Source organism: Liolophura sinensis, chromosome 6, assembly GCF_032854445.1.
Source record: "Liolophura sinensis isolate JHLJ2023 chromosome 6, CUHK_Ljap_v2, whole genome shotgun sequence".
NCBI lineage: Eukaryota > Metazoa > Mollusca > Polyplacophora > Chitonida > Chitonidae > Liolophura > Liolophura sinensis.
In genome coordinates this window covers 11278357-11293200 of record NC_088300.1, presented here as the reverse complement: position 1 = coordinate 11293200, position 14844 = coordinate 11278357, and positions in this window count along the sequence as shown.

The following is a 14844-nucleotide window of genomic DNA, read 5'->3' as shown; positions in this document are numbered from 1 at the left end:
CCAACCCGTACCTCCCCCCCCCCCCCCCCAACTCCTGTGATTGTTGTGCGAGAGCAATGTCCTACGCGGCGCGGGTTAAGAGGAACCTGCCGACTATGCGCCGGTATAATAAGGAAGATGCTGCAAAACAGGATGACGTTGAAATTGACGTTGGTGTTGACGTCAGCGACGATGATGACCCATTCAACCCACCAACCATGGAACTGGTACAAGACAGCGACGAGAACGAAGACGAAATCGACGGAAATGGTGACGACACGGCGATGAATGGCGCCAGCGACGGCAACGAGTTTGACAAGGAGATGGACGGCCGTGAGAATACTAAGAATACCGATGAAGCGGTTGTTGGTGATAATAAAACGTCGTCAGCTATTATTGTCATGAATATTGTCATGGCTGACGTGCACGCGTAAGTTGGACAATGACAGTTCATCTGAGGAGGCAGTGTCATCTGTTCCGTCCAGTTCCCTTCCTACTGATCATGATGGTGTTGACGCCCATCAGTCGTTAGACTCCATCCCAAGAGAGACCCATCATGCGTCTGGAATACAGGGAAAAATATCGCTTGCTCCTCGTACGAGGCAGCGAATGAAAAGAGACAAATGAGTTGTAGCGTAATCAGGATTCTTACTTTTCCACAATAACGAGTTTAAATAATATTCGTTTGGCGACTTTCAACGTTAATGGGTTACGGGATCCGTCGAAACAAGAACAGTTTGTTTTCGATAAAGAAATTAATATACTATTCTTACGGGAAACCCCCTTCGAAAACTATAATGATTTATTTATTTATTTGATTGGTGATTTACGCTGTGCTCAAGAATATTTCACTTATGCGGCGGCGGCCAGCATTATGGTGGGAGGAAACCGGCCCCACGACCATCCGCAGGTTGTTGAAGATAAAACTATTATGACACTGACTATTTGCAAATCCCAGGAGATGCAAGGTGGGCGTATGGGTCAAATCGAAGTCATGGGGTGGGAATAATTATTTGGTATACAGTAGATTGCATTATACGGAAAGTACAGAGGTGCCCTAACTGTCGGTACATAAGCCTTAGGGTTGAACTCAACAACATGGCTTTGTGTATATGCCCCTAATAATCCGCCTGAAAGAAAAGAATTTTTTTCCAATTTAGATACTGTGATGCAGGGCAGTGAGTTGGTTATTTTGGGTGGGGATTTTAATTGTTTCGAGAGCATTGTATTAGACAGAGTCGGCTGTGCCACTCATGGAAGGAATGATGGCGTAGATGAAATTAATAATTTGAAAAGAGATTTTCGTATTTTTGATATCTTTAGGAAACTACACCTGAATAAGAATTACTACACGGGGTCTAGGCGCACGTGGTGTGCTAGTTAATTGGATAGATTTTATATCCCTAACGCTGTGTTTAAGCATGTAACCCCGTGTGATGCTATACATGTGTCATTTTCTAATCATTCGTGTTTGTTTTTTTATATTTCTTTTCAAGAAGTAATTTCATGGGGACCGTTCTACTGGAAATGTAATACTTCTGTGTTAAGTGACACAGAGTTTATTGATAATATTAAATCCGTCGTCAATATTTTCTTTGTCTGTACAACTAATCAAGCAGATTTAATAGACAGATGGTAGATATTTAAAAGGGAATGTAAAGACAGAATTCGAAGTTACTGTAAGGAGAAATCTATGAACAAAAAGCGTGATTTGTTGGAACTTGAACAAGAATTAAATATATTAAAATCCAGCCCAATTATTATCCGTGAGCGTATTGACAATGTGAAAAAGACTCTACATGCTCTTTATACGGTATCCGAGTTGTTCTTTGTCATCATTATTGTATATCTTGTCCTTAGAGCCCTTTATAGCAGCCATTAGAAACAATGACGAAATTAATGGTGTACGGTTACCCGGCACAAATAAGGAAACAAGAGTGTTGGCATTTGCAGATGATATAACTTCAATATTATCTGAAGAGAGTTCTGTTCATGTAATTAAAATAGCAGAAAGATATGGAAAAGCCTCAGGAGCAAAACTCAACTTGTTGAAAAGCACGGTTCTTCCCACTGGCAACTGGAACGAAAATAATGCGCACTGTGGTGGCCTTAATATCACTAAAAACTGTAAGACTTGTGGGGTATTTTTTGGGCCACATCAAACATAACTCAATTCTGAGCGTGTTTTAAGTAAGGTAAAGAAACATGTATCAGCATGGAATGGAAGATACCCTATTTGACCCTACAGGGGAGGTTTGCCTTAATTAATACGGTTACTTTAGCCGTCTTATGGTTTTCTTCTGTACATTACGGAATGATAAATTAGAACATTTATTGAAATGAGCAGCTAAAGTGCAACTGTTCTATTCACAAAGCAGTTATTTTATCTATGATATTTTATTTTAATTAAGATTGCTTTGTGATTTCCAAAGTGTGTGATGGCCAGGTGTTGTGAAATCCTGTTTAACAATTTTCAAAAAAAAAAAAAATATTAAAATTACATGCAATTGCCACATGTAAGCAATCCCTTGTTGTCCATACTGAAATGCTTCTTGTTATTCGTTAAATTGGTCTTCTGCTTCAAGAAAAAACAAGGAAAGAAAGCAGCTGCTTAGTCCAATGGAACTGGCATGAAAAGTTTAAAGGGCCTATACTGTATTAGCAACATACACCAGTATACCAGTAGTCTATAATATTTTCACGGGGGACGATTAGTCCAGAACAATAAAGCGAGTAGATCTTCAGCCGGGAGCAATTGGGAAAACATGCAGAGGATTCGCACGCGTGAAGAATGAAAATAAGCTTGAAAAATCCTTTTAAAAACGACCATTAAACAGTTTTTTCCGCTTTTTACTACTTCACAGGCAGCTGTTCAATGTGGTTTAGTGGTTAGGATTCCGCGCTCTCACCGCGGCAGCCGGTGTTCGATTGCCCGCATGCCAAAATGTTTTATTCAAATCACAAACAATTTTTATTGATCAATGAAACTTTCAGGAAATTGCCAAATGCTCGCAAACGCTTGTTGTTCATACTTAAATGCTTCCGGGACGTGTTTTGCAGAGCTCGCTTGTTTACACTCCTGTTGCAACAACAACGTTTCTGTTTTGGTAAATTTGGCGTTGTTCTGTGGCCATAATGTTGAAATTTTGTGACAGTTTGTAACTGTGCGTTGGGTTCTAGCCCCACGGCCTCAGGTATGTGGAAACCGGTTTATTATTCGCCTGCTAACAGGTCTGCAAAGACATTGTGTCAATTTCGAATTAATCCAGTGCTGCGTTTTCTACGGCTGCCCGTATGTGACTTTCTTCCCATACTGTCAAGTTTATTTTATGTTAAGACGGATTTAGTCAGTTTAAAGAAAAACTACTTGAAAATTTAAAAAAAAATGTTTTATATCCGTGTTGCTACCACAGCGGGACACAACGCATTGTTGGATAAGGAAAGTTTTGCTCTGGGGATGCCACATGGAATACTATGCATGCCTCATCTGTTTACCTAAACCTAATTGTCAACAGGGCACCGGACGAAATGCCAGATGACGTCATTGCGGAGGCTTTGAAGCCTTACGGGGAATGTCTTGGTTTTAAAAGACCAAAGTTTGCTGACGCTGAACTTGCCCATGTGAGAACTGGGATTCGTGTGTACCGGATTAGGTGCCATAAAATTAGGTACGTTCCGAACTTTATCAATTTTGCAGGTAAGGCGGTAATGTTTACTTACCCACTACAAATATATGAATGCCGTAAATGCGGACAAAAAAGTCACAAGGCTGTGGATTGTAAGGCTACATGGTGTACAAACTGCTACGGATTCTCACCCCATGAGAATCCGCACACCGATAAGGATTGTGACGACTTATGCAGGATGTGCTGTTCAGATCAGCACACTGTTTGCGATTGTTGTTCTAGGGCCTGGTCGAATGCTGCATGTGTCAAAGGTAATGCGGGGATGCTGTGTCCCGCTGCCAACCAGGACGAACAGGAAGAACGTGACTCGGATATACAGTCGGAGACTGATAGCGATCTCGACGTTGATGTTGAAGAGGACTCCAGTTGCGATTCCTTCGAAGGATCAGTCCGTTATTGTAAAAGTGACGGCGGATGGACATAGCGTACGTTCACCAGAGCCTACAGTTCAGAAGAAGCCAAGGCTGCAGGAAGATGCAAGCCCCGCTCTGGTTGATGACGGTAACCCTCAACCTTTTTGTTTTACAGATGATTCTACCTTGGAAAAACTGGAGATTGAAGAAATGACGCCAGCGCCGTCTCAGGAGTGTTCAAATGTACTCTTGGACTACCGAAAGAAGAAGTCATTTACCTCTCGTGGGAAAATGCGCCTGACTAGAGATTAGAAAGTTACTGGCATTGTTCAAAAATTCATAATGTCAGATATGTATACTCAGTTTATACTACTTATGTTAATTTTTTTTTTTGATTGGTGTTTTACGCCGTACTCAAGAATATTTCACTTACACGACGGCGGCCAGCATTATGGTGGGTGGAAACCGGGCACAGCCCGGGGGAAACCCACAACCATCCGCTGGTTGCTGGCAGACCTTCCCACTTACGGCCGGAGAGGAAGCCAGTATGAGCTGGACTTGAACTCACAGCGACCGCATTGGTGAGAGGCTCCTGGGTCATTATGCTGCGCTAGCGGGCTAACCGACTGAGCCACGGAGGCCCCCCTTATGTTAATGGGAGTTGACAGTTCAATAAGATTTGGAACTTCAAATGTTAACGGCCTTCGGTTGCCTGATAAACAATACAGTTGAAACAGTTTGTGTTTGATCATAACATCGATATCTTGTTTTGGCAAGAAACACATTTTGAAAGCTATAATGATACCAAATCTTTGAATATTCGTGGTGATTGTATATGTGCCGATGGGTGCAGCAGAAGTGGTGATGTCGGCATAATTGTGAGATATTCTGTTGATTGTGTTATACGTAATGTTACAAGATGTCCAAATGGTAGATATATAGGTATGAAAACGGAAATAAATAATACCTCACTCAAATTGATTTGTATGTATGCGCCAAATAATCAGAAAGAGAGAAAGGAATTTATTTCAGATTTAGACAGTATAATGAGGGGGAATAAACTGGTTATTCTGGGAGGTGACTTCATTTGTGTTGAAGACATTGTATTAGACAGATATGGTCAGTGTAACAGATCCCAGAATAACAGAAATGAAGAGCTTAATGCTTTCAAGAAAGATTTTTCAGTATGTGATATATATATAAAAAGCTCCATCCCAGTGTACCTAGCTAGACTTGGTCTAGGGGCCAAAGTGTAAGTAGACTATATAGGTTTTATATGCCGATGTCTAAGCAAAATCATGTAACATCAAGTCATGTCTCACACGTGGCATTTTCCGACCACTCATTTGTATGTACTGATGTCAGTCGTAATGATGTCATTACATGGGGTCCATTTTATTGGAAGTGTAACACCTCGGTCTTAAGTAACGAGGACTTGGCGGCTGAAATTGAGCATACCTACAACGAGGTATTTACTCATCATGCTTGTGGCGATGCTGAATTAATTGATAAGTTGGATATGTTTAAGGTGAAATGTAAAGAAAATTTGGAATTATTGTAGTAACGCTTCAATAAAGAAAAGAAGTCGATCAAGATGTTCGATCTTGAAAAGGAGCTCAATGCATTAAAATTTAGCCCTGTTATTAACAGTGAAAAAAATTGAAATTTAAAGAAAATAATTAATGGACGAAGTAAGGCTTGTTAGGGCGAAAGCAGTCCATTTTGTACAAGGTGAAAAGCCGTCGAAATATTTCATAAGAATGGAAGGCGGCAGGACAAAGAAGAAAACGATTAACAAGATAAAATGACATAGCGGAATGTATTCGAAGTTACTACAAATGGTTGTACCCAAAGCAGGAAACAGATGCCTTGTGTCAGGAAGGTTTTTTGTCTGATCTACCGCAACTGAAGGAAAACTGTAAAACTCTTTTTGAAGGCCTGATAATTACATCTTTCTGCTAAGAACATGTCCAAGTACGGTTCTCCGGATTACCGGCGGGATTTTATGTTAATTTCTGGCCTCTTATGAGGGAAATATTTACGAAAATTATCAATTGTTGTTTTCATTTTGGGTCTTTCGGCAATTCACAAAGTTCAGGTTTGATTACATTGTTATGCAAAGACCTCAATAATTCAGATGAAGAATTGGAGACCTATAAACCTTTTGAATGTAGATTACAAAATAGTCTCCAAGGCCTTATGTAACCGTATGAAATGTGTTGTTGATTCAGTCATATTACAGAATCAGTGGAAGCATATTATGTAACCGTATGAAATGTGTTGTTGATTCAGTCATATTACAGAATCAGTGGAAGCATATTATGTAGCCGTATGAAATGTGTTGTTGATTCAGTCATATTACAGAATCAGTCGCAGCATATTTGATAATTTACATTTATTACGTAATACATACGATTATGTGGAACAAATGGATTTGAAAGTATGTGTTTTAAACTTGGACCAAGAGAAGGTTTTGGCCGGTTGATTGGTTTCAATGCTTAGGAGAAGTTTAATTTTGGACCAGATTTTTGTAAATGGGTGAGGATGTTATATAACGATATTTCTTCTCATGTATTCTTAACATATTTCTTCTCATTATAAAGACAGCAACCTTAAATGTGAATAGTTTAAGGAATGAACTGAAGAAGGTACAGTTAAGAGACTTTGTCTTTGACAACGATATAGACATTTTGTTTTTGCAAGAGACACACTTTAGTCCGAAGTCGGACAATGCATATGTTAACATCCCATTCTGGGCATGTTGAACGAACAAGAGCTGTGTTGTCGGAATAATCATCCGATATACAGTGAATTGCAATAGCAGAGAAGTAATTAGATGCCCGTCCGGTAGTTATATCGTGGTTTCAGCCTTTATTGATAAAGTACCTGTTAAATTAGTACATGTATGTATTTATGCCTACAACTGTCCCACAGAGCGTAAAACATTCATCAAGAGTTTAGAAAAACTGGTCTCTGGGAGTGACCTGGTAATACTAGGAGGTGACCTCAACTTTGTGAAAACTGCCGTTTAGACAGACTGAGGGGGGTTCTGAGGGGAAAAGTGAAATGCGGGCTTTGAAGTCAGCTTCTGGACTTCTGGACATATTTAAAAAGCGTAACCATCCCCAATCTCTGATTACTTGGTCAGGTAGTGGAGCAGCGTCTCGCCTTTATAGATTTTATGTAAGTAAGTCCCGGTTCTAGATGCGAGGATCACTTCAGTAGCCTTTTCTGACCACTCCTATTTTCCGTTTACCATTTTCCTTAAAGATGTCATATCGCTGGGCCCAACCTACTGGAAATGTAATGTATCTATCCTTAATGATCCTGATGTGTTTGCCCTCATCTCTGATGTGTATTCAGATAATTTTTCTTCAGGCAGCGGTACCCTAGTAGACAGATGGGAAACATTTAAACGTACATCTAAGCGGGTGTTAAGATATTTTTGTGTTTCTGCGGCTAGTATGTGTAAATTAAAACCAAAAGCCTTGCATGAAAAAATACATTTGCTACAGAGTGACCCGGTGACTAATAAAGATGAGATAAACCTTATAAAAGACTATATTATAACGATTCAATCGGAAAATAACAGAGGAGCTATCATCAGAGCTAAAGCTAAAGATTTCGAACAGGGCGAAAAACCTACAAGACATTTTCTTAGCACAGAGGCCAAAAGGGAGTGGAAAAGTTAAATTGCAACTTTCAGTGTGACAAAAATCATTCTGTCGTGCACAGAAGTCAGCAGTCGATTGAACACTGTATTGCAGACTTCTTCACAGCACAGGACACAGATTCTGCCATGCAAAAAGAATTTATATCTGGGCTGCCAGAACTTATCAATGGGTGTAAAGCAGGGGTGTGCTATTTCACCTTTACTGTATATTCTTACACTGAAGCCTTTGATGGAGGCTATTCTCAAGTCACTTGACGTAACTGGTCTGTCACTGCCTGACACCAGTATTGTTTCAAAGCTATACGGTTATGCTGATGATTTGACTGTCTTTGTAGGTAATACGAAATCAATAGGTAAAGTTATCCAGGTGGCTGAAAAGTTTCACGAAGCTTCTGGTGCGAAACTTAATATTCTGAAAACTTCTGTGCTGCCAGTGGGCAACTGGGACAAGAAAGAGTTGTCAAATAAGGGATTAAATGTTGTTTCTTCTACTGAGATATGCGGTGTTAATTTTGGTGAGAAATCTGTTGAAAATAATTGCACCTAAACTGTTTACAAACTTGGCAAATCTTTGTCATCCTGGTCAAGTCACCAACTCACATTGAGGGGCAAATCAGTTTTAATTAACACTGTTGCTTTAGCTATGCTGTGGTTTACAGCCCAATGTGCTTTTTTACCCGCAAGCTGTGTTAAACAATGTGCTTCTAAAGTCTTTTCCTTTCTTTGGGAAGGGAAGCCTGAGGGCATCAAGAGGGAAGTCCTGTACAACGATTTCAGGTGTGGTCGTATAAATATTCAACATATTGAGAGCAAACTGAAAACGTTGGCGGTAAAGTATGTACTTACTCTGATCAATGGCACAGTTGCTTAGTGGAAATACTTTGCCAATGGGGCTGTCCCTAAAAGGTGTACAGCCAGAGCTCACAAGGAGTAGTATTCCACACTGTCTCAACCTACCACTGTTCTATAAATTTGTGGTTAACGCATGGAAAGAATTTTATCCTTGTTATACCCAGTCTGCTACATGTACCACTGTGTCAAAAATATAATATGAGAATATACTCATACTTTGTTAACAAGGTAGTTCAAACCCCAAGAGTAGTTTTGAACAACCCTGGTTTCAAATGGAACAAAATATGGGAATCAGTTTTTAACGCATTTCTAGATCACAATGTTGTGAATTTTTCTTTTAAACTTGGGCACGATACATTGACATTGAAAGAGAGGCTGTTAAGGCGACGCATTGTCACTGATGACTTTTGTGTTTTTCGCTCAAACTCTGAAACCAGGCAGTAATTTTTGTTGATTGTGCCTTTATGAAAAGATGTGTTGAGCAACTTTACTGGGATATTTCTATCCCATGCTTCCTATGTTCCTGGGTTTAACGAGGAAGAATTGATTTACAAGATGTTTCCCAACACTTCTTTAAGTAGATGGGAAATTAATATGTATATCTTGTTAGTAAGCCTCATACAATTTTCAGTTTGGTGTCACAGGAACGAGGGGGGGGGGGGTGTTTCAGGAGAAAACCCTGTGAAAAACAAGCTAAAGCTGACGATACAAGTAGATTTCATTCGTATGAGTACCTAACAGTTCAACGAAATGTGGGTCAGAAACCGATCCTTCTGCACCATAAGGAATGGTACAATTAAATATCTATTTTAGAATATGGTCAGTGTATGTAACGCTTGATCAAAGGGAAACAATATCCAACATTGCTAAGTAACTGTGATTTAGCGCTATTTTTGTGCTACTTTAACATGTGCATCATATTCTGGGAATAAACATTTATCATTAAAAAAAAAAACCAATAAAAGCTTACAAACTTTAATGCAATTGCCAAATGTAAGCAACAACAAATAGTTTATGCTTAGATGCTTCTTGTTATTCGTTAAATTGGTGTTCTGCTTCAAGAAAGAAAAAAAGGAAGGAGGCACATGCTTAGTACAATGGCATTGGCGTCCAGGAAAGAGAACGCAAAAAAAACTCTTTAGGGCCTACGCTGTTTTAGCAACATACGCCTGTATACCAGTAGTCTATAATATTTTCACGGGGGACGATTAGATCACAACAGTAAACCGTGTGGGCGGTAGATCCAGAGTCAATCCTGGGTCGAGTCACACATAAGACTTTAAAAGAGGAAGTTGTAACTTCCTCTCTTGGCGTTCAACATGAAGGGGATAGTGCACGGACTGGTTGACCCGTGTCAGTATAATGGCTCGGGCGGGGCAGCTTACTTGCCTTCGGTAAGGCGTCTCAATGGAGCAGCACTATATAAAAGAGCGGTGGAAATCCGTCCTGCAACGAGAAGGCACATTACATTTACTCTAAGGATTCCTTCGTCGTCATATGACTGAAAGTACGACGTTAAACCCCAAGCACTCACTCACTCACTCACTCACTCCAGTAAACCGTGTAGGCCTTTAGCCGGGATCAATTGGGAAGACGTACAGTGGATTGGTAATCGTGCAGAATAAAAAATAGGCTTGAAAAATCCTTATTGAAACAATCAGTAGACAGTTTATTTCCGCTTTTTACTAGTTGACAGGCAGCCGTCCAATGTGGTCTAGTGCTTAGGAATCCGCGCAGGGAGTTCAGTGCTAGCCACTTAGGTGATCGGACCTGTTTTTGGACGTGCGAGTTGTTATTGTTGTTGGCGTTGTTTCCGGAGGGACCTGACCTTTACGCCAGGGCCTCCTCAAATATGAATCGATATTCCCGGAGTGGAAAATCTTACCAGAAGGAATTAACGCTCCTTGTGGTGGTTGGAAATAGCAGGAGAATATCGGCAGAAAAGGTGATTGCGGGAATTGAACGTGTTTGTGGACTAAACAGCATTCTTTCATGTGTGCCGAAAGGTACCGACGTTTTCGAGATTACGGTGGCAGGGAGAGAAGTGTGTGATTTATTGAAAGATGGGATTACGGTCGAGGGCCAGGAATGTTTGTGCACACAGGTGACCAGAAGGTCTGTGGTCGTGTCATTTGTCGAGCTATGTACTGGAGAGTGAAATTAGAGCCAAATTCTTGGAAATGAACGTGGAAACGGTGACGGAAATCAAACGGCGCTTTTACAGAGGAACGAATATAGCCGATGGAAGAAGGTATGTGCGTGTTGTTCTTCAACCAAATGTGAAGTCACTGCCGCATGCCATGAAGTTTAGTACGGGAAACAGCTACGAATATGTTCGTGTTTGGCAGCGATGTGATTGGCACCGTGTTGTCTTCACGGATGAGAGTCACATCTGCCTATTCCGAGCCGATGGCAGACAGCGAGTTTGCCGTCGAAGAAGCGAACGAACGGCTGCATCAAGCGTCCACGAGGTGGTGTCCTTTGGTGGCGGCAGCGTGATGGTGTGAGGTGGGATTTGTGGAGAGGAACGGACACCACTGATCTTCATCTACGGGAACCTAACAGCTAAACGTTACGTGGATGGAATTCTACGTCCTGTTGTCCTGCCATTCCTTCAACAGCAGCCACGTGGTGTCCTGTACCAGCACAACAACGCCAGACCCCAAACAGCTCGAGTTGTGGAGAACTTCCTGGACGCCTACGACGTCAAGGTCTTACCGCGGGTTGCACGTCCCCGGATATGTCCTCCATAGAACACCTTTGGAATATCATGTGTTGTCGTGTAAGACAACGACCACACCTTGCAGCCAGTCTACAATATCTGGCGTTCGCTCTCCAAGATGAATGACAACGAATCCCACGTCATGTCATCAGACGACTGACTTTTTCTATACGTCGGAGAGTTTTTGCATGCATTGAAGCAAAGGTGGCCACACGCGATATTAATTGGTTTTGATATTGACTGATGCTAAAAATAATCATCTTTTTGTATACCCTACCCATTGTTAACCAAGATAGAATGGCCATTTTTCTACCCCTGCTCTGTTTGTTCACTAGTAAAATGATTTGAGGGCTGCTTTGTCTGTTCTTACTCAAGGCTTTCAAAATCTAAAACCAAAACCAAAAGTCATTTGGTCTTCTCAATATATTAAACTACAGTCATCCTCTTTTGATTTGAATTCTTTGTAAAGTTTCTTTTGGCAGTCAGTCTATATTGTGCAACTGGAGGGGGAACTAGATGTTTTTGAAAAGGAGAAGTGTAAAGGTGCTATTTTACGATCTAAAGCCCTCTATGTACACGAGAGTGATCAAAACTCAAAGTTTTTCCTTAATTTTAAAAAACACAAACAAGATAAAACCATAAAACTGCAATATTGTATCAGGTTGTAGAGGCATTTTAGGCGAAGTGTACTCATATAATAGTAATTTGTACAAGTATTACCCGATTGATGATGATGTCAAGAAATCTGTGTTAAGTTCTTCTTAAATGAAGAAGATAGGCTCCTGTGCGAGCAGCCTGTAACACTGGAAGAAATGAGGACATCTTTAGGTGGTATGGTCTGCAATATGGCCGTGACTGTGGCTATGTATCTGGCTGCCACAAATTCTACAAAGACGTAGAATGCAACAGACCTGGCCAAAAAGCTGCCGCGGTGAACCGAGCTCTTCAAGTAGGTCTCCAGGACACACCATTGGGGACTCCTGTTCGCAGCGATGGACGTGCCGCCTGCCACCTGGAAGTGGTAGGAACATGCATCGCACTGCAAACCAAGTCGCATCTGCAATCACAAAGCTGAACCGAGAGGATATGGCAAATAAGGTGGAAGAGGTAAAGGCATACAAAAGGCAAAGAGGAGAGGATGACAGCACAATAGATCTGGTCACAGACGCTCGCTACAACAGCATCACCATAACCAGCCCCGAGAAACCAGGCCAGAATGCTTCACCTGCCATTTCCCTGGCTGTGGAGACATCAACAGACAAGCAAACTGTTCCGCCGCACTGAAGAATAAATTGTGTTGGCCTGGGTCTTGGCTGAGAGGGAAAGGCTTCAAAGTAAAGTGCCCTGGAGGGCACTAGAAGTGCACGGCGAACACAAACCCGCAGGCCCCGTGGTCCGAGTATAACATGGGACGTGAAATCGCCGAAGGATTGGCGAGGCAAGGTGTTTTAGCCAAGCACGTAACCACGGACGGTGACTCCAGGTCAGCCAAAGGAGTGGAAGACGGCATCCGACTAGTCGAGCCACTGTAGGAGGTCGACCGGTTAGCAGACCCCACTCACCTAGGTAGATCCCAGTTCAAGAAATGTAAACAGGAGAAGTTCAGCGATACCATGTTCGAGGGACAGGGCCGAACGAGGGAAGAAAGCACAGGTGCTGAACCAGGATATTAAGGCCAGGTGTAGCTTGATATTTTCTCAACTTATGTCTGAGCATGGTGATGACATGAGGATAATAAAAACTTACTCACCCCGGGTTATGGATGCAACGTGTTACGGCGGGGACTGTTCCAAGTGCCGCAGGAACAGTGTGGTTTGCTCCGGAGGAGAAACCAACAGCTGGTGTGATAAGTCCCTGTTTTTATCCACCAGTAAACTCTACCATTTCAACATGGATGACAACGACAGGAAAGTAAGTACAGCACATGAGGTTGAGCGAGACATCCGTCGCCAGTCTCCGGATGAACACCAGCATTCAAAAGTGCGAAGATGTCAACAGGTCACTCAGTGTCACCTTGCCCAAGGATGTAAACTAGAGCAGAAATATGGAGGGAAGGGCGGCGTCCACCATCCACAGACTTAACAACGGCCAGGACAATTCCACTGCTACCAAAGTCCGAGCTGTCGGTGCCAGAATTTCACCTAGGAGCGAGGAAACAATACAACAGATTCAAAGAGTGAACCAGTACCACAAGGTTTATAAGAAGCGACAGACAGTTAAGGGGAGATCACTCCGCAATACATCCAGAAAATTCCAATAGCACATCCAGTTTAGGGTTTCAATCCAGAAGAGAAAACTGACTATGCCAAGGGTAAATTGAACAACACCACAACATATCAAACATACGCTAGATACTTATAACCGCCAGTTTTGTATATAATTTGTCAGTGTTATTGTCGCTTATGAAAGAACTTAATAAGTAAATAAATATTGAAATTGAGCAAAACCTGACACATCTGTTTTTTATTATTTTTAACGAGGGGGAAACCAACCTTTTCAGTCTTAAATGCAGCATGCACCTTACATACTGCCCATGGCGGAGACAGCGCCCTACGTAGTAGCAGCGCTGCCTGTTATTGTTAATACCATGCGGTTCCAAGGATATGTGGTCCACATTTACACAGCGTGTGTTGTTGCACGTGTAGGAGCATCAAGGTTTGCATCTAAATGTAACACCCCCTGCCTAGCCATATAAATAAGTCTACTGATGTGTTTTTTCTTCCATCGATGTGTGACGTGGTCTTTGTATGAGGCGAGTCCCTATCGGCCATCCCTTGTGAATGGTCCAGATCACAGCCGACAGGCTCCGTTTTCACAATAAACACTGAAAACTTTTTTTTAGCAATTTTTACAATTACAATTTCTGCTCTGAATGTCTCCATTTACAAGCGTAGGAAGACTAGAAAGTTGCATATTATTCATTTCAGAATGCCTATACAAATGTTACCCTACACTCAACAGCATTTTATATATTTTTCATCAAAATGGATATTTAATGGATAATATGGATAAAATGGATAATAAATAGCCCCAAGAAGCAATAAAATGGCTCAATCAAGATTGAAATCAATGCAAAACACATCCCAGACATACCCATCAAAATTATCAGGCTGCTGCAAAAATCTGAGCGCATAGTGACACTTTACATGTTTTGGTGACTTTGTCAGTACAGGCCACAGACCCCCATTAATTTTCCATAAGCGACAATGTTAACGTTTAGAGCTGTAGCTCAGCCCCAAACATTCTGTGGCTAATAAGCTTTGGCGCATACCTGACCCAGCCGATGAGAAAGAAGCCATAAAAATCTTGACATAGGTTAACCGTCAAAATCTGGACCTTTCTATGCCGGCAGCTGGGAGGCGTGCCTAACAACGCAAAGGGGAAGTCACTCGCAGTCTCATCACTACCTCACACCTTGTGTCGTCTGCCAACAATTTTAAACTTTCATCAATTAAGCTCATACCTCCTCAAAGTTTAGACAATTTCTAGCATTTTAATCCTTAGCATGCACCTGTGTACCAAAAATGGCCGCCTAGGAGCAAAAAAAAGACTTTATACCCTAAAATTCACAGAATAACA